The sequence below is a fragment of the Stegostoma tigrinum genome, chromosome 3 (assembly GCF_030684315.1).
Source record: "Stegostoma tigrinum isolate sSteTig4 chromosome 3, sSteTig4.hap1, whole genome shotgun sequence".
In the NCBI taxonomy this organism is placed as follows: Eukaryota; Metazoa; Chordata; class Chondrichthyes; order Orectolobiformes; family Stegostomatidae; genus Stegostoma; species Stegostoma tigrinum.
In genome coordinates, this window is record NC_081356.1 from 73599085 (window position 1) to 73624833 (window position 25749).

The following is a 25749-nucleotide window of genomic DNA, read 5'->3' on the forward strand; positions in this document are numbered from 1 at the left end:
CTATCTGGGCGTACTTACTCTCTGCATTTGTCAATGTCCTGGATACACACACTTATGGGCACTCATCTCCATTGGGCCACCTCTGAGCTAACACTTGTTGCGAATTTGGGTAGAATACTTATGGATTAAAAGTTAGGATGTTAGAATTTGTGTTTGTAAAATGTTGTTGTTTATAAAATGCTATAGAGAAAGCAGTATGTGGTACCTTTAAAAGGTTACTTTAAAAGGTGCTTTTTCTATGCTTAGAGATTCAAAAAGAATACCTGAGTATTTGCAGGTGTTCAGAGCACATGAATTGAAGGCTACACTGTTTGCAGGCAAAGCAGCATTTTTACCAAAACAGGTTTTTGAATATAGCCAATTAATTTAAACCAGGTCCTTAGATACCAAAAACAATTTCAATTTAAATCTGATGGTTTTGACAACATAGGACCAATCCTATGGTAAGAAATTGACGTGTTATCAAGGGTACAAAAGATGAGGGCATTTGAAAAATTAGGAGAGGACCATCTGTCATCCGCCAAGAGAATAACTCTCAACTCTGAAAGAAAGAAGCATTGGTACTCATAGAATTCTCTAAGCCTTCAGGTAAGCTCCATCTAAATTAAAGGCACCTACAGTGCAATAGCTAATATTCCTGACAAAAGAATTTGACTGTGAAGGCATTCCTGACAGAAGGATTCACTGAGAAGGTGCTACTAACAAAATAATTCATTGCTGAAGACACAGAACATTCTGGAAGATATAACCTGGCTGTAATTTTGAGAGATTCAAATTCCTTTTATTATTTAATTTTATATAAGTGGAACTTGTATTTATTGGACCAACATACCGTTAGAATCTTGTTTTATTCAGGAATAGTTAGTAGTTAGAAGGGATATACTCAGTTTGTTAATAGTTCAGTTAATTTGTTCACTGTTACATTGTTACTTGTGGATCATACAGTGAGTGTCCAAGTTTATTTAATTTAACCACTCCTTTATCATGGGTTGGGGACTCTTTTAACAGATTATAGGGCAAGACAGGCCTCTCTGGGTGTTGCGGGTTTTAGTTATCAGAGGGGTGTTGACCTCCACTTTATAACACACTACCTCAATGCCATACACAGAGGCATCACATGTCAAAACCCAATCTCACTTAGGACCATAATGTGCCAACACCTTGAGAGGAAGAAAGCAGTTTCTTCACTTCCCTGAAAGCTATGGCTTGGTTACATGACCATTTCTAAGGCTGGCCCTTTGTTAAGAGTATATGCAGAGGTGCCAGGATGGAGGCCAAGTTTTGTATGAACTTCCCATAATAATTCACCGGCACAAGGAAAGACCAAAGCTCTGATACAGATGTAGGAGCCAGAGCACCTTTGACCACGCTCACTTTATCTTCCAATATGTATAACTCTGTCTTGTTGACTCTGAAGCCCAGGTAAGGACGAGAGGCACCTAGAACACACATTTTTCCTTTCCAAGGTGTATGTCTGCCTGGGAGTTGTGTGTAAAGAGTATGTCTGAGTTCTGTAAGTGCTCCTTATTAGTCTTAACTGTTATTAGCTCTTCATCTAGATAAATGGTGACCTGTTGTTGATATTGTATAGTGTTCTCCGTCAGGCTGACCATACCCCAAATGGTAGTCTTGAATATCATTATAATTCCTTCTGGGTATTAATTGTAGTGTACTTCTAGGAATCATCTTCTAACTGCAATTGCAAGTACGCATGGCTCATGTCCAACTTTGGGAAGGCAGCGACCCCGTCCCCCCAACCCCCTGCCAGCTTTGCATGTAAATTCTCTGTGTGAGGAATTGCGTATTTATACAGCTGCAAGAAGCTGTTTACCGTTTGTTTAAAATCCCCAGAAAGGCTTGCTGGGCTTCACAATCTGCATGACAAGTGCTGACAATTCCATAAGCTGGACCGTTTTGATGATTCCACTCTCCTGCTTTCTGTCTCTACTTTTTCCCATAAGACGAATGGCACTGGTCAGGCCTTGGAGAAGCATTGCGTTTCTTCATGTAAGTTGTCCTTGGCCCCTTTGATAGTTCCTAGACCTTCTTGAAAAACTTCCAGGCATTTATTTAGGGCTTCACTCAGGTAGTCATTTCCCCATCGAAAAGGGTTGAGCCAGTTTGGGTGAGTCTTTCTCAACCAATCTCACCCCATCCAGCTTCAGCCCAGGCCTTTCTCTACAATCACTGTTAACTGGCCCAGCAACTGTAAAAGTTCCCCAATATACGTTCTCAGTCCAGCCGAGATATTGCACAACCTTAAGGATTGGGGGCCAGAGTGAATTTCGCGAAAGACTGGTTCTGTAATCACAGAAGTAGCTGCAGCAGTATTGACCTCCATTAGAACCAGGTGAACATTTAACCAGATGTTTATTTTAATTGGTTCTCATTTGGATTTTGCTAAGCAGATTAACTGCTCCAAGCCTGCTGTAGATGGACTTTCCAGGCTGTGCACTCTCCTGGATTCTGTCCAATAAGTTCTGTTACTAAATTTAGGTCGAGTGGGACTCCTTTGCTGTCTCAAGTTGGCACACTGGCATCAGCTACAATGGCTTGCCAGCCCAGATCCTGAAGAAAATTTTGGCTGAGGGTGTTTTGAGGGTGTGCTGTGGGCTGACCTAGAGTCCCTTTGTTCAAGATATATCCTGAATGAGGCTATGCAATACTTTCACTCAAGTGGTGTTCCCCAAGCTCAGTCGGACTGGCCACGGTGTCCACTTCCATCATAAAACCCTGCAACTCAACACTATGGTCAAATACATGGGTGGACATCTTGCAGTGGGAGAGTTGCAATAAGCATTCAAGAAGGATAAAAACAATAAAGGCTGTAGCTGTGATGGTATTTCAGTTGAGGACTTCAAAGCTAGAGGGCTTTTGCTCAGAACGTGCATTGCAATCAACCTGGGAATTTGGAGGGGAAAAGACCGCTCTACTGATTTCATCAAAGCTGGAATACTGACCATCTTTAAGAAGGGAGATAACTTGAGCAATGGAAATTATTGTGGTATTGTGGCATCCTGTCGACAACAGGAAAAAGCATGGCGTGCATTCTCCTGATCTGCCTACTTCCTGTGTCTGAAGCAATTCAGTCTCAATATGGCTTTAGACCTTTCAGCAAAATATCTAACATGGACTTTGTTGTCAGACAAATTTTTACGTGTTGAACCTAACACCAACTAAAACCACTCTTCAATGCATTTATCAACCTGACCAAGTACATTTGACTCACTAAATTGTTGGATGATATGCTCGAGATTTGGATATCCAGAAACCGTCTCCCCAATCCTAGAACTGCTATGTAATGATATGGCTGCAACTGCTTTTGATAGATAATCTGAAACAAGCATCTTCAAAATAATGATCAGTATCATGCACGGCTATGTAATAACCCCTATATGATTTGCAATCTACCTGACAGTAGCCAATATCGCATAATCAAAGATCAATCACCCTTTGGCGTGAATATTAAATATCCCCCAATTCAAAAAATTCTTTGTTGTCAGTTATCTACATGCCAAAAACTAAAGAGACCACCATGGACACAAATGTTCTATGGTATGTAGATGACTTCAGTATAATTACTCACTCTGTATGAGATTTGTAAGTCACTCCCAATCTCTTCAATTCTGTATACTAGAAACTTGGCCTGTTCTTGAATGTTGCCAAAACTAGACTCCAATCAACCTGGTCAGTCAAATATTCCATTTCTCCAATTTATATTGAAGGAGTGACTCTGGAACATGTTAAGCACATTCCATGCTTCAGCTACCTCTCTAAAAAGTCACTATTGATATAGTAATATAATGCTGGATCAGCTGTGCTAGAATCTGAACCAGACTCACCATACAAATACAATGGATACAATAGCAAATCAGTCAGTAAGTCACCTCCTGACTCTCCAAAGCCTGTCTATCATCTACAACTCACATGTCAGGATTATGATGGAATATTCTCCACTTGCCTGTTTAAGTGGCAACTCCAACAATGTTCAGGAAGCTTGATACTATCCAGGACAAAGCAAACGGCTTTAGCACATAATCCACCACCTTCAACATTTACTCCCTTCACCACTGATGCAGAAACAGCATTTTATACCTTCTACAATAAGCACTGGAATATTTCACCAACAATCATTTGACAACACTTTCCAAACCCACAATTTCTACCACTTTGAAGGACAAATGCAGCAATTGTGTGGGAACATGACCACTGGCAAGATCCCTCCTCACCATACATTATCCTGCCCTGGAAATTTATTTTTGTTCCTTTACTTCTAAAGGGTCAAAATCCTGGTCCTCCTTTCTTAACAGTACTCCTGTGCTGCGGTGACCCCTGCACTCAAGGACTGTAATGGTTCCAGACAGTAGTTCACCACCATCTTCCCAAAGGATAGACAATATACAAATGACAGCAATCAGTATTTGACAACCAGTATTGAGCTTGGTAAGTCATGAGAAGTCCCAGTGCACAGAGTAGATGATATCCCCACACTTGTGTGTAGCTGTGAGGCTTGGCCTATGGATCAGTGACGCATAACCGCTCAAGAGCAATTCCACCACCATAGCTTCACATTCTTCATTCTTCACATTCAATGGGAACACCATTGATCATACTGTGGTGTTTTTCTCAAAGACAACTCCTGCAAAACCGATCGCAATGGACTGAGCACGGCAACTGGATGGCTGAACTGCTTCTCCTCCACCAGGTCCTGTTTTCTCTGCCAGAAGTGGGCAAAGAGATGCTACAAAGATGCTCTGTTACTCTCATTGAAGAATGGAAGCATTGACATCAATGACAGGGAGGAGCTTGCTACCAATCATTCAAAATGGTAACAACTAGTCCATCAGGCTACATCAAGCTTTGAGTTGATGAGCCTTAGTGATGAGGCAGAGCAGAAGCAGATGACAAAAGAAAAGGGAAGCAAATCCAGCTCTGCCTGTTCCATTTCCATAACCCAATAAGCTGAAGGAGTGGAAGTGGGCTATGCAACCCATCACGTGCTCTGCCACTCAATTTGATCATAGCTGATCTGATAAACCTGAATTCCACTTTCTTGACTTTTTCTCAGAATCTTTGATTGCTTTACTGATTAAATCTATCTATCTCAGCCTTGAATATATTTAATTATCCAGACTCAACAGCCCACTGCGATGAAGAATTTCTCGGATTTGCAATCCATCGAATGAAGAAATTTTGTTTCATCTCTGTCTTATATGTGCGACCACTTCCTCTGGGATATTATGCCCTGGTCTTAAACTCTCCCATAATGGGAAACAAACTTTCTACATTTAAGCTGTCAAGCAGTCTAAAGTCTTAAATGTTTCATAAGGCTGACGCTCATTCTTCTATATTCCAATGGGTATAGGCTTTACATCCCCAAACTCTCATAAGACAAACCCTACATACCTGCTATCAGTCTAGTGGACCTTCACTGGACTGTCTCTAAAGCTAATATACCTTTCCTTACATAAGAAGCTCAAAACTGTTCATAGTATTCCAGTGTGATCTGACTAGTGTCTTGCATTGTTTTAGCAAAACCTTCCTTATTTTATATTACATTCACTTTGAAATAAAGGCCAACTTTCCACATGCCTTCCCTATTACCCACTGAATTTAAATGCTAGCTTTATTGTGATTTACGGATGAGGAGACACAAATCTCTCAGCTCTGTAGCTTTCTGCAGTCTTTCTCTAATTAAATAATATTGAAAAAGCTTTTCTTCCTGCTAAAATACAGAACCTCACATTTCTCCATATTATATTCCATTTGCTCAATTTTTACTCCTTTGCTTAGCCTGCCTATATCCTTCTATGTGTCATGCCTTTCCACTTATTTTTGTGGCATACCCTTGCGAGACTTTCTGCCGCTTATGCCCAAATTAGATTAGATTAGATTCCCTACAGTGTGGAAACAGGCCCTTCAGCCCAACAAGCCCACACCGCCCCTTACAGTATCTCACCCAGACCCATCCCCTATGACCCACACACCCCTGAACACAACAGGCAATTTAGCATGGCCGATCCACCTAGCCTGCACATCTTTGGACTGTGGGAGGAAACTGGAGCACCTGGAGGAAATCCACGCAGACACGGGGAGAATGTGCAAACTCCACACAGACAGTCACCCGAGGCTGGAATCGAACCCGGATCCCTGGTGCTGTGAGGCTGCAGTGCTAACCACTGAGCCACCGTTGAGAATTGACCTGTTCAGTCATGTTGATGCCCACATGCAGAAACTTACAAATCCAGCCAGCTACCATCCTCAAATGGAGGGTCAGTGAACAGTAACACCATCTCCATTTAACATCCAAATTTGCTATGGATTTAGAGCCTTTATGATAGCTATTGCTGTATCTTAAACATAGAAGTTAATATTCTCACTTTAAATATGTGCAAACTGAACAAAGTGGAACTTGTTCAAGGATGGTCACTGATGGAGTTGAAGAATACCAAACAATGGAAACAGGTTGGAAGGACTCATCACTTGACCAATGTAAACCAGATCATTCAAAAGTTTATTGATCCAGTCACCAACTAATTATAAATAAATAGCTTCATTAAAGTTTCAGAAGATTGTACTTTTAGATATAGTTCAAGCTAAGTGTTTTAATTTTCTATATTTGGGATTTCTAAGGAGCTTGAGGGGATTTGATGGCCCCATAATTACTTTCATGGAAGGGTGAAAAGGAGGTTGCTTAGGATGCCTTCTCAAATTGTTGCCTTCTCAAGGGATTTCAATACACAGCACTTGGATATCACTTGCTAAACAAAGATTTAGAAATGGCCTATTCTTAGAACCACACGACATTAGCGTCCTGTCTCAATGACTGCTGTATTTTCCCTAACAGTGAGTACAAAGTGTGAAATATTTGAAGGTGGGACCACCAAAGGTGCAAAGCACACAACTGTATGAATGAGAAAATATGTATTCAGCAACAGAAAAGTTCACAGACTGCAAAAATACCCATGTCCACAAGTAGTCTGCGATGACTATGGCCTCCTTGCCATGTAACCAATAGAAAATTATACAATGAAAAGAATGTCAATGCAGATAATTCAACCAAGAAGTTAGCTTCAGTTATGTTGTGTTTGACTTCTCCCACTCAACGGTGAGTAGATATGTCATGCTTTCTTGAATGTCCCTCTCGATCACTGTCCTTATCCTCATACTTCTTGAATCGCTGTTGATCTCCCACTTCCTGTGCACCCGGGGATAACCCCCTTTGTGGGCTCCACTTATGAGGGGCATAACTGCCCTAATGAAGCAGATTATCCCTCTCTGGGCTATACTGTAAGGCCTCACTAGAGCAATTCGGGGATTTAGAAGGCCTGTAGTCTATCCTACTATGAGCCTATTGGAAGCATGGGCACTGATGTATTTCAATTGTGCATCACTTTCAGAGTTTTGTAAAGGTGGCATCAGTCATGTTTGGAGGGGATTGCCCTTATCTCCCAGCAGGTGTCCCTGTTCAGCCTTGGAAGGAGACAGGAACGCATTGGTTTTCTAGTATGTAAGGGGCGTGGCAACACCCAGTTTATCTGCCGCACTTCTCCAAAATATCTCATCAGTGGTCACAGATAAATCGAACATTAGTAGAGCGGAAACCTTTCCTGTTGATAAACTCTAAAGGTTAGTGATAGGGCACTCACGAAGCAAAATGAGAGCAGTCTCTAGCACCTTCCACCTGATGGGGTGCTAGTATTGACAGAGAATCACGCAGCTCTGACTGCTTAACATTTGTCATCATGAGGGGAAGAGTATGAACCATGGTGACCTTGAGAAAATGGTGTCAGCAACAACCTGGAAGTATTTGTGGATTGAGTGATGCCATGCATGACCTCAGTCGCTCCTTGAAGCTGGCAGAAAAGTTCAGGGCAGCTATAACTTTGCTGGCCAACAGGATGGGATGAGTCCCAGTCCTCCAGCTCCAGCAGATGACACAGTTCAATGATAATAGCCCAGGAAATCCTTAATCTGCATCTGCACTGGGTTTCTGAGAGCTATAGAAGATGGCAGCAAGCCTGAAGATTCAGGGCCTTTTCATTCTCTTCCCCAGGGATCTTCACCTACTGATTTTCCATCTGGATGCTGTGAGCAGCCTCTGGAGGTTACAATTCCTGCTGGGCTTTCTGATGACATTATAATTGCTCTCTCCTGCAGTGTGGTCTTTGCTCCCAAGCCAATGTCAAAATGAACACACCAACTACAAAGTTAATCTCAGATAAGGGAGCTGAGATGTTAGAGTCATAGACGTTCCTGAGCTCCATACGGTGTCCTGGAGGATTGAAGTGTTGTGCGAGTTGGACCGAAAGCAGCTACGATGAGCTAGCGTGGTTTTCCAATGTCAACTTGGGTGGATGATTAGTGCAGGGAAATGGTGTCCATGGAGAATACAGAGATATTGTGGTGAAAGCTTATAAAAGCAAGTGATGAGCTGCTTCTGCCAGCAACCTGTTGTGGCCTTCCCCATCAAGAATTGGCACTGTGTAGTTTCTCAGGGAAGGGTAGGATATTTAAAAACTGCACAGAAATGAGGTAACTTTAGCAATTAATCCATGAAAATGTAACAAAGTCAGGTAGTTGCTGCTCATTAGTGGCCTCTGCTCTCATCATTTAACCACTAAAGGAAAAATCGGACCAAATCGGGAAGGGAAAAATAATTGTGAACACAGAATTAACAATATTGGGAGTGGCTTCACTCAGGCCCAGGCCCAGAGTCAGAGTGGTGAGTCCATTGGCTGACTGCTGGAAGGTTTATAGGAAGACATTGGCTTGGACAAGAGGGGATTGAGAGTTGAGTTACTGAATGGGAAAACTGAGACTTGGTTTGTTGGGGAGTCAGGGTGGTTTGATGGGGACGGCACATGGAGGTCACATGTAATAGTGGTCACATTAACAGTGTAGCTGAGGGAAGCACAGATGCTAGCTTTGATCAAAAGAGGCACACATTGACATATTCACAGGCATCTCATACTGCCTCATAGTGAGTTTAACTGAGTGACTGAGTCAGAATGAGTGTGCAAGGACAGAGAGTGCATGTGTGAATGTGACTGAGCCATACACTCACACACGTCCGCGCATGCACACACACATGCATATTCATTCACACATACTCACACACGCATACTCACTCACATTGTTTCTCACATTAACACATACACATACTGCATACTCACACACTTTTTCACACACACACACACTCTCTCTCTCACACACACACACACACACACACACACACACACACACACACACACACACACACACACACACACACACACAGCCTCCAACTCCAAATTCAGGCTGGAGGAGCAGCTGTGAATCCCACTGAGTCCATGCCACTAGAGGCAGACCGAGGTCAATTGCAGTTCAATCCTACTCCTAAACTTGATTCCATTCCCTCTCCTTGGTAATCAGGATTTAGGGCTTCATTCTTTTCTCTCTCAAGCAAATAAAAGGTTATTGGTTAGCTCTGCTGATAGCAATCCTAGCGTTCATTTTAAATTTTTAATCATTTGAATTAGCATGTCAAAATTGCTTATTTTTTGTGAAATTCATGTTTACTATTGCAGCAAACCTTGTCTTTCGAAAATCTGCTCACTGCCTATTGACAGACAAGTTGAAATACGGACTCACCCATGTGAGAAAGTTGTGTAGCCCTGTTGTATATTGTATACACTGTTGCCAATGCATGTTGTGGTGGAGGGAATATCAAATACTGGCTCATCACAGCACCATGTAAGTACCACTGACCTAATAAATCCAGCAAGACATGAAGTAAAGCAAAGTCACCATAACCTTACCAGACAATTAAAGAGCAATGACTGGTGGTGATTTAACCTAAGGGCCAGCATGCCTCAGGCAATGGGCGAGGTTGGGAAGGAGAGTCCTTCATGATGACTTCAAGTACCTATTAATTAATGTTTGATACAATTTTATATCATTTACAACAGACAGTAAAGCAGAAACAATGAATTAAACCAAAACTAACTCAAATTCAATTCACTGGCATGTATATCTCCCATCTGAGGCCCAACTGCTTGCAGATGAAACTCAGACCCCAAGTAGAAGCACTAAATATTATCTCTCGGCCTAAACAAACTTTACCTAATAGACCATATCACAGGTCAACATTAATGTTTCCTTCCCCTAGTTTGTTTCACTTTCTCTCTCTTCTCCAACTCCAGAACCCACCATCCCACTGACCCCTCTCTTCTCCTACCTCGCTACTCTCTCACAGCTCAAGATTTTACATTGGCTTCAATTCTGCCTTCTACAAAATTAATACTGAAGCAGTTGCTTAGAGGTAACCAGCAGCAGGAAGACAATGGATCTATGCATTTGTGAGTTAAGAAATAAGAACATTTGTTACAAGCAGCAACATTCAAGATACCAACTGCCCATTCTGAAATACTCAGGCCAGATTAAGGTAAAAAGATAGTTCTTGTAGAAATACAGCTTCAAAAATACCTTATGGGATCCTTTGGAAAGGTTAGAGTGATTAAAGCCTGCTCCACCTTCTGGGTAACTAAAAGTCTGATTCTGACTCACCACTGACTGCCCCAACCCCACCCAACAACTTCTGACAACCCGATCTAACACTCCCAACCAGAGATGACCACTCCTGACCTACCCTACTTACTCACTTACATACTGACAGCCTGCCCAATCACACACTTATCTGCTACCCTACCATACTCATTCACCTACCTAATACATTTACATTCTCTCTGAAGCGTAATGAAATGTCTTTAGGTTATTAAAACCTGAAGCGCTGCAAGAGGGGCAACAATGGACTTGTGTTATTATTGCTCGATTGTTAGTCCAGGGACCAAGTTAATGATCTGGGGATCTGGGTTCAAATCCTGCCATGGCAGATAGTAGAATTTGAATTAAATAAGTGTCTGGAATCAGGATTATATGATGTCCACGAGCCCATTGTTGATCTTTTGGGGGAAACAAAACCTCTACCTAGTTCACTTATGACATTCAGGGAAAGAAATTGGCATCCTTACCTGGTCTGGCCGACTTGTGACTCTAGGCACAGAGCAATGTTGTTGAATTTTAACTGCCCTTTGATCAATTAAGAAATGGCAATAAATGCTGGCCTAGCTAGCAATGCCCTCAGCCCGTGAATGAATTTAAAAAAAGGTTTTTTTGGACTTGTATGGCCGTAGGCAATATGTTCCACAAATATTATAAGGCAAGGATGAATTCCTAGAATAGATAAACTCCTCATTTCTCAGGAGTTTTGGTTTGGAAGCCTGGGGCAGAAATGTGAAGCTCCTGGACAAAGTAAAATAAAAGGAGCAAAATGGCAATCTGACAGTGATTGGTGCTGTTCAGAAGATTGACTTTTAATCTCAAAGTAGTTTTTATTTTGACTTTCCAAGGAAACACTGGTGATGCACCCCAGTCCCTTTCTAGGTATTGAAAGTAGAAATCAGGGCCATAAAAAAAACAAGCACAATTTCCATACTTAAATAGCTTTCTCCTTGTTTATGCCATCCCTTTCAAAGGTCAATTTTAAAGTTGATTCAGACAAGCAATTGTTCCCACCAGACTTTAAATTCACAATTTTTCTTTCAGGTGAGAAACAAACATTTGACAGTTGGAAGTTGCTTTTAATGTCATTAGTCCCAGTGACTAGAGGAGTTCTTTCACAGGAGTTGTTTAAAGGCATCGAAATCTATAAACTGAAATGACTTCTAACCATATCACGTCATTACAGTTTATTGACACAAGCTAGAGAGAAAAGGTCTATGGTTGGGTACATCAGTATTAAAATGAAACAAATTGACAAAACTCAGCTAATATGTTGAGACATACTTTGATTTAAATTTCTACAATGAGAAAATGTTAGTTTCTGTAATCTGATGCTAATGTCCATTGACATATTGTAAAGAAAGCTTTAATAGTTTAATTGGGATTAGCATTAAATTCTCCACATACTTCACTGGCTTCACCAGTATGTGTAAATATCAAAGACATAATTTTCTGTAGGTCAAATAGAAATGGATTGGCCTCTTGGTTTGCAAGCAAATCTATATTTAGAGAAAATAACGTGAAGAAAAAATATGAAATTAATTACCATTGTCAGGAACTGTGTAATCTGTACATTAAGTTTTTTGTTGTTTATTTAATATGTTGTTAAGAATTTTATAAATAATAGCCCTGATTTTATCCGAGTAGCAAGATTGATGACATAGAACTGTCACATTGGCAGTTACCAGGGATATTGTCAGGAAAACTTCTATCATTACCTTGTCTAACTTATATGTGATTCTTTGGCCAATGTTCTTCACATTTTTACAACTCTGAAGTGGCCTAGCAAACCCTTCAGTTAAATGAAATTGCTCCAGATAGGAGATCCCTGCTGTTTCCTCACGGTAACTAGCATTAGATAATGTACAGCACCAAAAATCCACATTGACGCAACAAATGAATAAAAACACACAATAAATGTCATTATCACAGTATCACTCATAATTCAAGATCAATTTTTTAACAATGCTTTATAGTGCTGTTCGAGTCAACACTGCTCCATAATCTAAGCCGATAGTTTGTAATGTTATTTGCAGAAAAGAATAAAGAATGCCAGTCATCATGAAATATGACCGTATTGCCATTGTCCACTGATCACAGTAAGGGTGCAAATCAAAATGGGGTTCCAGCAATCAAATCATGTGGAATTTCAGCAGCATTACTTGACTTTGTGCAATGGGCTATAACAAACATCAAAGTCTGGCTTTCTGTGATTGTGTTCTTAGTCTTGGAGCGGAAGTAATGTCAGCAATTATCATCTCAAAAGTCAAATTATCCTGATCAACAGAAAATTTCTTTTGCTTTTCTGATAGTTTCAACTTTCAGGTCTTCAACAGAGATGTTAATTTAGAAAAAAGTAATGAGTTTTAAACTCTTGCAAGAGAATGAATTCTCAGAGCTTCATTATTTGTCATTTACTTGTATGCCCATAATAACTTGTCAAAATTACTTTGCTTTACCCTTTCAAATACAATAAGGATTGATCTGTCCATTTGCTGAAACTTTGAAACTTCTGCCTGTATGCTTCAGAAACAAAGTCATACGTCCCTAGAATGGCTTTTAGTTTAATAGTGTCGGCAGCCTTAGAAACCTTCTTTGACAGTAATTTCATGTGCTTGACCTGACAACTTACGCTGCATGGGAAATGTTCTGTTTTCACTGGCCATTTCACTTGTTTCACTATCTTTTCAAATGACAAAATCAATGCCTTCATGTGCTTTTCCTCAAGTTTTGGCAGGAGCTGGACAAATTTAAAGATTTCTTTACATTATGATTAGGATTTTCCACATCACAGCCTTCTACAACAACTGAAATCCCTTTTTAAATTTTAAGCCAATATTCTATTTCTCTTTCTCTCTGTTTCCCATTATGTATCTCCTTCTCTCTCCTGAAATTTTGTCTTTCACTGCTTTCTGAAAGTCAAGCTCAGAAGTTTTTTTCTTCCATCTCCTGCTTTTTAAATCCTCTTTCTATCTTAAGCTTCCTCCATTCTTTCTCATGCTCCAATTGCTCTAATTGTATTTAAGCCCTTGCTTGTTCAGTCAAATCATTACTGTGTGGACTCAGTCACTCCTGTGTTTCTACTAGTCCCAAAAGCTTTGTCAATAATTCAAATACGTCCATCTTTTTCCTTTGACAGGCAATTCCACCATTAATTTATTTGCCAATCCTATCAGTATGGCTTTTGTTAATTCAAGCACATTTCTTCAGATTGCATGATGATCTTAGCTGATTCCAATTCCATCTACTTTTTTTTTTAATGATAACCTTGATATCTATTATTTTATCCTTTACTAATTACATTCACACCATATCTGCAATCCTCATTCAAAAAATCCCAGGCCCTGCACTCCAAAACAATTCACACCAGTCTTTTCTCATTAACAGAAAATAACTTTATTGTAATGCACCTAATTTTAACAAAATGTAGTGAAAAGAAAGAATTTCTGATTTGCTCCTATGCAGCTTGACATCTAACCCATTAATACCCCTAAATATCTGCACACCCGTTCATGGTTTAGAGTGACAAAACACAGTTTAACCCATATTATAAGTGGTGAAAAATATCAGCAATTACAGCTCTTTTTTTACCAGAAGTTGGGCTTATTTTTGGTTTCAGCCTAATCACTGAAGCAAGAGGTCTTCGCATTGGTTTTTGTCCAGAGCATGCCAAATAAGACCATCCAGACTTTTCAACCAATTAGAGAGGATAGGGCAGTGAATTGCACCCATTTTATAAGAGGAAGGATTATAGCTTAAAAGGTCCGTAGAACATTTCAGAGCAGTTCAAAGCATTTGTGGATTTTTAGGACCGCAACATTTACAGGAACAGTGAGTAGACTTGGAAAGAATACCCTGAGACTCCCAATGTTAGCTGAATGTCCAGCTAAGGGACCTGATGAATAGTAATGAGGTCAGCTCCGTAAAAGAAAGAGGATGAGAACACCTTCTTGAACCAAGTATAGTTCTATGCTGCCTCTAACCTGTAGACCCTGTCCAGAACATCGGGAGATTTGACAGATGAGTGGCATAACATTGTCAGGTTTCAAGTTCCCATATTCTGACCGACTGACCCTTTGAATTCAACGTACTGTCCATCCTTATTCACAACAAATCTTCACTGTGCTGAACAAAAATAATTTCCAATGCTCCCGGAAGATGAGATCACAGGGAGTTGGGATACGGAGGGATAGAGGAGATAAGCCTCCAGTGACACTGATGCAAGCAAGACATGATCACCTGCTCCACTGGGATCGTGAGCACACAGATGTAAGCTGCAATCTGCTATCAGAACCTGAAACATAGGAACATAGAAAATAGGAGCAGGAGTAGGCATTCAGTATCTCAAGCCTGCTTCACCATCCAATATGATTATAGGTTGATCCTTTATCTCAGTACCTTGTTGCTAATTTCTCCCCGAACCATTTGATCTCTTCAGCCATAAAAACTATATTCAATTCCTTCTTGAAAACACTCAATGTTTCAGCCTCAGCCGCCTTCGGTGGCAGAGAATTCAATCACTCCTTGGGTGAATAAAGCTCTCTTCACCTCAGTCCTATTGGGCCTAACCCATAAGGTTAGATCCCGAGCTTCCTGATGCACAGGTACTTGTGCACTTTGGAAGAACTGCTTCAATGACTTTCTTCTTCCATTCCACCTCAGTGGCCATCCTGTCTGCCCTGCCCTGGTCTTTATGGCTGGAGGAAAGGTAGCTGGTACTGCTGTTGGAGCTGATATCTCAGTTAGCACATTGCAATGGAAAATCCCTGAGCCATGGATCTACAATAGAGAGGCATGGTGAGGTTCCATAAGCTGCACTGTGTAGCTCTGAAAGCTGACAGTAAAGTGGTTGGAGATGGATTAAGTATTGGTAAAGTGAAATGTCTTCCGGGCAGTTAACAATCACATTCTAATAACACGCTCTGACAGAAAGTTTGTTTTGCAAAGCCCGACTCTCTCTGTTAATTTCCGTAGCTCTTTAATATAACTTATCAAAGCCATCACAGCTTGTGAAATACATCAAAGATGTCCCTCTTGATATGTTGCTGCCTTCTTCTCACTGCTAAGTTAGGAATATAGAATGAGAGTGATACAAAATTTGTTAAGAGGAATTGCACACAGTAAATCCTTCTTAAATAGTTCCTCAGTGAATTCAATTGTCTTCCCACTGCAGCAACAGGGATTCCTGACTTCCCCAAATAGCTACCCTGGTAAACACAGGATGGAGGTGGGAACATGCTGGAGACTGGTCCAACAAAGTTTATTTCAACCTTTCTTGTACCCAAACCCACCTCTAGCATACTGGAAAAATGCTGCACGTGGTTTCTCAGTCTGACTTTGTTCATCAAGATCCTATCAGCTACTGTGATGAAGGAGGCACCAAATACTCAAAGAGTGGTCTCCTGGTGTGAAAAGCATAAAAACATTGTCATTGTTTCTGCTCTCTGATCTATTCTAGAGGGGTATTGCTGTGCCCTGCAGAGCACATGGTCTGCTGCCTGTTGTAGAATACCAGCATCATGAGGGCAACAGGGCATTCAGCAGCTGGCAGTGGTTACCTGAGGAGCAGAAGGGGAGGAAGAAGTAATAAGGAGACTAAGGCATGCAGTCTGCGAGCACCTCAATGCCAGTAAACAACCTCATTTCTCGATTCACCACAGATTCACAGGTTACTGTTCCTTTGTTACAGATCATCTACAGCATTTAACTAACCCCTGGCTTGAAATGAAAACCACCCAAAAATAAACATTTCAATCATAATATATAAATCAAAACTGAGGGTGGAGGGGTATATCATTGCTCTAATTCCACTGCTCCACAGATTGCAACATTAAATGAAAATGTATCAGAGATAATAGGAACTGCAGATGCTGGAGAATCTGAGATAACAAAGTGTGGAGCAGGATGAACACAGCAGGCAAAGCAGCATCTTAGGAGCACAAAATAAAAACACCCTTTTCAGTTACCAACAAGACCACTCAAATATCTCACTAATATCAGGATTTGAACAAAAAGATCTTTTCATATCAGGTTTCTTAATAAGCAAAATTTAGGGCGTACTAATAAAACATATCTTTTTCAATAAAGATGCGACATTTAGTTAACTTACACAGTCAGCAATATAAATTCATATATGTTTATTGTATAAGTAGCTCCTTATCTGTTCAGCAGTCTTTTCAAAATAAATGAAAAATATAACTCCTTATAAAATTTTGAGAGGGCATGAACACATTTAAACAGCTCCTCATTGGGTCATGGATTAGAGTCAGACCCTTCCTCGTCAGAATAATCACCAGAGCAGATGCCTGTTCTTTTATAGTTGCAGCCTTTTAAGCTGGTAATTCCTTCCTTCTTTTCCCATGTCTGAAATCTCCAATCCTTTTCTTTTTCATTCCAGGGAAGTCATTCTCTCATAAGTTCAAGATTTTTTTAAATAAATAATTCTCAATTCTCTTTCCTTCTCTTTAATTTCCTTTTCAATTTCAAGTTTCTTCATCTCTGATTGAATACATGCTAACTCATTTCCAACTAATGTATGCCATTACTTCATTTATGTCTACCTTCCCAGCTCGTGATTTAACTTTAACCCTAACTTCTGAGCCAATTCAATTAGCCTAACCTTAGTTATACCTTACCAATCAGGGATAAATCTTGTTCCTGATTTATAGCATCCACAGTTCTTTTGGTTTTTATGAATCTTCCAGACTCTGGATGTAACTGCAAAAGCAATGTTGATGTAATAATGTATAAAGAACATGGAATATTGCTTTATAGAGCTATCAAAGCATAGAACTGGATGAACACAGCAGGCCAAGCAGCATCAGAGGTGCAGGAAAGCTGACGTTTCAGGTCTGGACGCTTCTTCAGAAATGGATGGAGGTCTGCACTGTATCCTTCTGCACCATCTGTTAGCAGAGGGAACAATGAACACGTAGTATGGCCTGGTGAAATCTTTGTCCGTTCTCGTTCAACATCCGAATATTTGACTTCCTTTTTGTGCAAAGATATAGATGTCAAAGGGTTGTGCAGCAGTGGCTATACTAGGGAGGTATAACATGCAAACAGTGGTCAATGCTGCAGGATGGCCTGGATACAAGAATGATCCTGGGGATGTAGGCTTGTCACATAAGGAGCAGTTGAGGTCTCCAAGTCTGTACCCAATGGAACTTGGAAGGATGAGGGAGGATTTCATTGAAATTTACTGAATACTGAGGAGACTGGATAGAGTGGACATGGATTGGAGAGACTAGGACCTGAGAAGATAGCCCCAGAGTGAAGGTATGACCCTTTATAACTGAGATGAAGTGGAATTTCTTCAGCCAGAAGAAGGTTTATCTTTGGAATTCATTGATGCAGAGGGCTGTGAAGGTCAAGTCATTGAGTGTATTTAAGACAGTGATAGATATGTTCTTGATTAGTAAAGGAATCAGGTGCAATGGGGAGGAGGCAATACATTAGCGTTGAGAAACATATCAACCATGATCAAATGAATCAATAGGCTGAATGGCCTAATTCTGCTCTCTTAACTTATTATCTTATGGAGGCAGCCTGGCTTTGTATGAGGCCCACCTTTCACAGGTCTGTGAGCAGGGTTGTTCCCCTTTGAAAGCTCCTATGCTCACAGTCCACATCACTTACTGCCCACTCTGAGTGCGGTTGCGGATATTTTCATTCCATTGGGCGCTTTTGACATCCAATATAATGGAAGGTAACAATGATCATTCCTCTTCCAAGTGCTTCCAGCCAAAGTCTGACTGTTTCAGTGAGCTCCCAGTTATTCATATCCCCTTCCTCATAGTCCATCCCATTAGCTCCACAGTCTTTACACTTCTCCAAGTCCCCACACAATACTTCTACATCGGCCGATACCTGCCTATCACTACCACCCAAATCCTGGTATGATCACTTACTGTGATCATACATTCTCAGTTCCCTTATGTCCAGAGTGTTCCTGACACTGCCTTCTCGCACAACACACATCCCAGCCATTATTTACGCAGTTTCTCACTTAATCCCCAATTATCCAATATCCTGAGGTTACCATTGATCAAAAACTGAATGATAGTAGCCATATAAATACTAGATCAGCAAGTATAGGTCAGAAACTAGGAATCCTGCAGCAAATAAGTACTTTTCTGAATCCTCAGACATTGTTTAACACCTACAAAGTACAAATCAGGAGTGTGGTGGAATACTGTCTGGATGGGTGCAGCTCTGACAACATTCAAGAAGCTTGATACCTTCCAGGACAAAACAGCCTGTTTGAAAGGTACCAGATCGACAAACTATCAATTCCTCCACCACCACTCAGTAGCAGCAGTGTGTACTATCTACAAGCTGCAAAAGAGAAAATCACCAAGGGCGCTTGGATAAAACTTTCAAAAGCCATGACCACTACCATCTAGCAGGGCAAGGGGAGCAAATACACAGGAATGCCATTACCTGCAAGTTCCTCTCCAAGCCACACACTATTTTGATTTAGAAATATATTGCCGTACTTTCAGTGACACTTTGTCAAAATCCTGAAACTAATGACATCATGGGTGTACTATACAAAGGGATTGAGGAAATTCAACAAGACAGTTCAACGTCACCCTGTAAAGGGCAATTAGGAATGGTAATAAATCCTGACTTGGCCAGTAATGCCCCTGTCACATTAGTGAACGTGAAATCACCAGCGCCATTTAAATAGCTTGCAGAACAAAAAGCCATCAAGCTTAGTTACATGCAGTGTTGTTTTTAAAAGTGCGGAGAGGCAAATTTCCTCAGATAAAGTTCAAATTCATAACATGTACACATCCTACAGTTTCAGCAACAAAAGCTGCAACCCCTTTCTAATTTGCTTGATTACAAGTAAGTGGAAAGGGCAACTCCAATTGTCAGTGAGCCTTTGTAAAAACTGGAGCAAATGTGGCATTGCATTCTATTTCAGGACTTCTAGTTATTCCACATTCAAGTCTCTGCTACAAAGTGAGGTTGAACCAGTCAGAGGATAATGGATTCAACTGTCTACACATTGCCTAAAAGGATGGTAGAGCAGGAAAGTCTCAAGACACTTAATAAATATTGAGATAAACATATGAAATTCATTACTATATGAGGCTGTGGGTCAACTTGAGGAAAATGGATCAGAATGGATGGATGTTCGATGATCAGCACAGACACAAATGCTGACTGTAAATTAGTGCTGTAAAAACTTTATGACAACAGGGAACTAAGTGATTGAGGCCAATAGTCAATCTTCTAATCTGATGGAATTGAATGAGGAGAAACCAACAGAACAGGTGACAGAGACAGAAAAAGGTCAAATTAAAAGTAAAAAGAGAAATAAAGTAAATTTGAATTACAAGGGAGAAAGAAAGAGTGAACAGAAAATTAGAAACCCTTTGGATCAGTAAGTCATCATTAACTTTGAACGTTCACAAAGTTAAATGTTCCCTTTCCAGGCCTCAGAGGTTTAGCAACATAAACATAAGCCCTTTCATTAACAGGAGCCTTATATCCTCAATCAAAGCTATGTGTTCCCAAAACCAAAGATGACCAGCAATAATGGATAACACAGCCTGAATAGGTGCATCTCATCTCCAGGTTATTGATGAACCACAGCAGTAATCTGTTTTGTTGATAAGCATCAGCTTACATGTAGGGAACACCAGAAAAAGGAGTGGCTGCTATGGAGGCAATGGCGAAGAAACCTGAGACAGACAAAATAGGAGAAAACACATGGATATATACTAAGCCAAAATCAGCAAAGGCCAAGAAAGAAACAGCCATTCAAAATAAATATAAAAACTGCAATATATAAAAATATGAACTCAAAGGCTCAGAGCTACCACATCTCTGTGAACTGGGGTAAATTTGTAACAAGATGATCTCAGTCCTGCTGCCATGAACATTAATATTTGGCAAATCCCCATTATACTGTCTGGGAGATTCAGTGTGAGGGGGTAACAGTCATGGGAAAAGGCTATTTTTCAACTTTAATCTTTTCACAGGACATTCCCCCAAAACATCTGAAATAACAAGTTGCTGGAATCATGTGTGAATGACAACAATCATATTGCTGAACTTGTTTCTCATTATACGATGTACTGTGTTTAAGTGAGAATGTTACTCAATGGTATTGGACTTTGAATGCACTAATAATCCATCTTCAGCTCACCATTATTTTGCCATTACATGCTATAATTCCCACTTTACTTTAACATTACTTGTGAACATTACTTGTAAACAAAATGAAGCAGGAGGTTCTGACCACAGGCACATCCTCAGTCCTTCTAATTATAGCTTTCATCAAAGCCAGGCAGAAATAAATGGAACACAAATAAAGTAAATCTGATACTGCAGCAGAATTCAAAGATGTTTTGGTAGTGCTGATGGAAGAGAATAATGTTTGGTGCCCAATGGAAAGGCTCACCCTGTGCAGCAGTGAGGGCACAATGAATGGAAATGCCTCGCTTGGTAAGTGTCGCTCGAATCGTCTGCAAATCAGCAAAATAATATTGGAAAAATGTAATTGTCTCACAACAAACAAGCACAATCAATTTTTCAGATCATTTTTTTTCTAACAGTGCAGCCAATGTGCAAACTCACAACTTTCAGCCTGTCAACCCCTCCTGGATGTGATTGTACGTTGTTAACGTCCTTTTCTCCATGGTTCCTACAGAAACTATCACAGCTATCCCTTATTATAGTCATGAGTTTTTCAACTTGCATGCAATCACTCAATGTCAAATTTCCATGGAAAAAGAAAGAGCCATATGGCTACTATTATCTTCGTTTATCTTAGGGAAAAGATGATTCAGCATGTCTGGAAGAAACTCTAATGGGATGGACAAGTTTGGAAATTGGACCCTATGAAGAGAAGACTTTCTATCTAGGAAGTCCAGTGGAAATTGAAACGCTGTTTTAACAAGAGATGATGGCAACGTTTGATGGACTTCCAGCATCTAAGGAATAAACAATCCATTCTCAGGAAACTAAATGTTATTATGTCCCAAACTAAATGATTCAATGCTGCTAACCTTTAGTGGCAACATTTTGGCTATGGATGTTAATTTATCAGACGGCATAGCTGACATCCAACACTACATAAGCAACAATCCCCTTCTATTAAATAATGGGAAAACAGAAACCATTGCTTATAACTTCATTCCATTCACTAACAATTCCCTGAAATTGGACCAGATTGGTTGCAACATTGGTGTCAGTACCTTGTCAAGAAATGACATTCTGACCATAAGACCATAAGCAAAGGAGCAGAATTAGGCCATTCAGCCTGTTGAGTCAGCTCCACCATTCGATCATGACTGAAATGTTTCTCAATCCCATTTTCCTGCCTTCTCCGTGTAATCCTTGATCCCCTTACTAATCAAGAACCTATCCATCTCTGTTTTAAATCCACTCAATTACTTGTCCTCCATAGCCTTCTGCAACAACAAATCCCAGAGATAAAATGTCCTTTAACTGAAGAAATTCCTCCTCGTCTCAGTTCTGAAGGGCCACCCTTCACTTTGAAGTAGTGTCCTTGGGTCCTTGTCTCTCCTACTAGTGGGAGCATCATACTCACATCCAGTCTATTTATTCCTCCCGATACCGTGTATGTTTCAATGAGGTCCTCTCATCTTTCTAAACCCCATCCCCAACAGATCCAGAATCCTCAACCACTATTCAAATGACAAACCTTTCATCCTGGGATCATTCTTGTAAAGCTCCTCTGGATACCTCCAATAGGAAACATTCTTTCATAGATACAGGGCCCAAAACTGCTCACAATATTCCAATTGCAGTCTGACCATAGCCATATATAACCTCAGAAGTACATTCCTGTTCTTGCATTCTAGCCCTCTTGAAATGAATACTAACATTGTATTTGCCTTCCAAACTGCCAACTGAACACACATATTAAGCTTAAGAGAATCCCAAGTGAGAACTCTAAATTCCCTTGTACTTCGGATTTCCAAAGCCTTTCCCCATTTAGAAAATAGTTTGTACCTCTACTCTGCCTGCCAAAGTGCAGAACCTCACACTTACCCACATTGCCTCCCACCTGCAGCTTCTTTGCCCACTGTCTTAGCCTGGCCAAGTCCATTGACAGCTTCCCCGCTTCCTCAACACATATCAGTACCTTCACTAAGATGGTCTTTTTCCATGTCTTAAGGGAACAGTTGTGATTTAACCAGTGCATTTCCTTGTAAAATGACAGAGAGGTGGAGTTGGGATTAGATCATCAGCATTGGATATGGATGCTGATTAATGTGTTTCACATTTCATGGAGAAGAAAGAAGAGAAAGATGTTTTCAATATTGGCTTACAACCTTCCTACAAGTCAGTGGATATCACAAAAGAGCAGAAGTTTTGTGTGATTTGGAGAGAGAAGAGGGTTAAGGGCTTTGAGAGTTATCACAATCAGATGCAGGAGGGAGGTGATTTAAATTTAAAAAGACTCATCTGGCAGCCTTGTAATGATTTGAGGAGTTTTGTCCTCTGACATTCAAGGAAAATAAAAATCAACAGAAGAGGCTTTATTGATGGTGTGAATTTAAGAAACTCTCCAAAAACAGAACAAAGCTCATTGAGGCCATTATACAAGGTTACTAATTGTTGAAATCGCTTGGAATCTATTAGAAGCTGGGAGCAACTATGGGCTTTTGTTAAATGATTGTAGTTACACAGAGAGCGTGATGGATGGTGTTATGTGATTATGTGATTCTATGATCTGCTGAAATATCAACTTGACACACAAAATAAGGCCTGGTGACCAAAGCGCTAAATAGTTATACAACAGGCTCCTTCTAGGTTATGGTAAGTGGCATCTGTGACATCTCCAAGTTAGTTCTCCACTTTTAAAAACTCATAGAAACCCTACAGTGTGGAAACAGGCCCTTCAGCCCAACAAGTGCTCACTGACCCTCAGAGCACCACCCAGAACCATCTCCCTTTAACCCACACATCCCTGAACACTGTGGGCAATTGAGCATGGCCAATCCACCTAACCTGCACATCTTTGGACTGTGGGAGGAAACTGGAGCACCCGGAGGAAACCCATGCTCACAGGGAGAATGCGCAACCTCCACATAGACAGTCAGCCGAGGGTGGAATCGAGTCCAGGTCCCTGGCGATGTGAAGCAGCAGTGCTAACCACTGCCTGCCATGCTATCCCTGGAGTGAGGAGATCACAAATGTTCTTTACACTGGGAGAAAAATCTATATTTTGCCCCATGGATAGACATAGGTGCCATAGAGTGCCTGCGCGTTGCTCTCTTTACTTCTTGCCAACACCCTGACATCTTTCTGACTAGAAATAGGTTCCATTCCTTCAATATCCATCTTGTTTGCAGCAACAAAAAGAATGGTGGCTATGGCTGAGCTGCTCAAATAACTGTTTGTCCAAAAAAAGAGAGATGGCTAAGTGAGGCTTGTGATAACTCACATTTGATTTTATAATTGGAGGAGAATGAAGAGCAGTGATGGGACAGGCACTTAAAATGTTAGGACAGTTGCTAGTGCAACAGGTTAATGAGGTTGTAAATGGCACAGCCATCATTAAAAAGAGTGAGAACAGATTCCTTATCTAATAGCTGCAATTGTATTATTGATATGTTCCCGGCATCAGTGTCATATTTATGGTGCACTGCTCTTGACATGGAAATAGGCAACGAGTTCTTCCCATCGCCTTCTCCATGCTCTGTGAGGAAGAATGTTACATCAGGCAAAAAAAATGTTGGCTCTCTACTCTACTGTCTGTACCAAGGTGTTTAGTGCAGCGTGATTGCTACTGCCTTCAGTCGATTGTTACTCAAGTTGCTCATGAACCCCTGCAACCAGATCGTTTTAGAGATAGTAGGAACTGCAGATGCTGGAGAATCCGAGATAACAAGGTGTAGAGCTGGATGAACACAGCAGGTTAAGCAACATTATTGGAGAAGGAAGGCAGACGTTTTGGGCCTAGACCCTTCATCAGAAATGCGGGAGGGGAAGGGGTTTCTGAAATAAATAGTGAGAGAGGGGGAGGCAGATAGAAGGTGGATAGAGGAGAAGATAGGTGGAGAGGAGACAGAAAAGTCAAAGAGGCGCGGATGGAGCCAGTAAAGGTGAATATAAGTGGGGAGGTAGGGAGGAGATAGGTCAGTCCGGGGAGGACGGACATGTCAAGGGGGCGGAATGAGGCTAGTTGGTAGAAAATGGGGCTGTGGCTAGAGGTGGGAGGAGGGGATTGGTGGGGGAAGAAAGGTTAGGGAGGTGGGGACGAGCTGGGCTGGTTTGGAGAGGCAGTGGGGGGAGGGGAGATTTTGAGGCTTGTGAAATCCACATTGATACCATTGGGCTGCAGGTTTCCCAAGCGGAATATGAGTTGCTGTTCCTGCAACCTACATGTGGCATTGTTGTGGCACTGCAGGAGGGCCAGGATGGGCGTGTCATCTGAGGAATGGGAGGGGGAGTTGAAATGGTTCATGACTGGGAGGTGCAGTTGTTTATTGCGAACTGAGTGTAGGTGTTCTGCAAAGCGGTCCCCAAGCCTTTGTTTGGTTTCCCCGATGTAGAGGAGGACACAACGGGTACAGTAGATACAGGATACCACATTGGCAGATGTGCAGGTGAATATCTGCTTGATGTGGAAAGTTTTCTTGGGGCCTGGGATGGGGGTGAGGGAGGAAGTGTAGGGGCAGGTGTAGCACTTCCTGTGGTTGCAGGGGAAGGCGCCGGGTGTGGTGGGGTTGGAGGCGAGTGTGGAGCAGACAAGGAGCTCACGGTGAGAGTGGTCCCTCCAGGAAGCAGACAAGGGTGGGGATGGAAAAATGTCTTTGGTGGTGGGGTCGGATTGTAGATGGTGGTAGTGTCAGAGGATGATGTGTTGGATCCAAAGGTTGGAGGGGTGGTACGTGAGGATGAGGGGGTTTCTCCTTTGGTTGTTATTGTCGGGACAGGATGTGAGAGGTGAGTTGCGGGAAATGCGGGAGACACAGTCGAGGGCGTTCTCGACCACAGCGGGGGGAATGCTGCGGTCCTTGAAGAATGAGGGCATGTGAGATGTATGGGAGTAGAATGCCTTATCCTGGGAGTAGATGCGGCAGAGGTGAAGGAATTGGGAATAAGGGATGGAATTTTTGCAGGAAGGTGGGTGGGAGGAGGTGTATTCTAAGTAGCTGTGGTAGTCGGTGGGCTTGAATTGGATATCGGTTTCCAGGTGGTTGCCTGAGGTGGAGA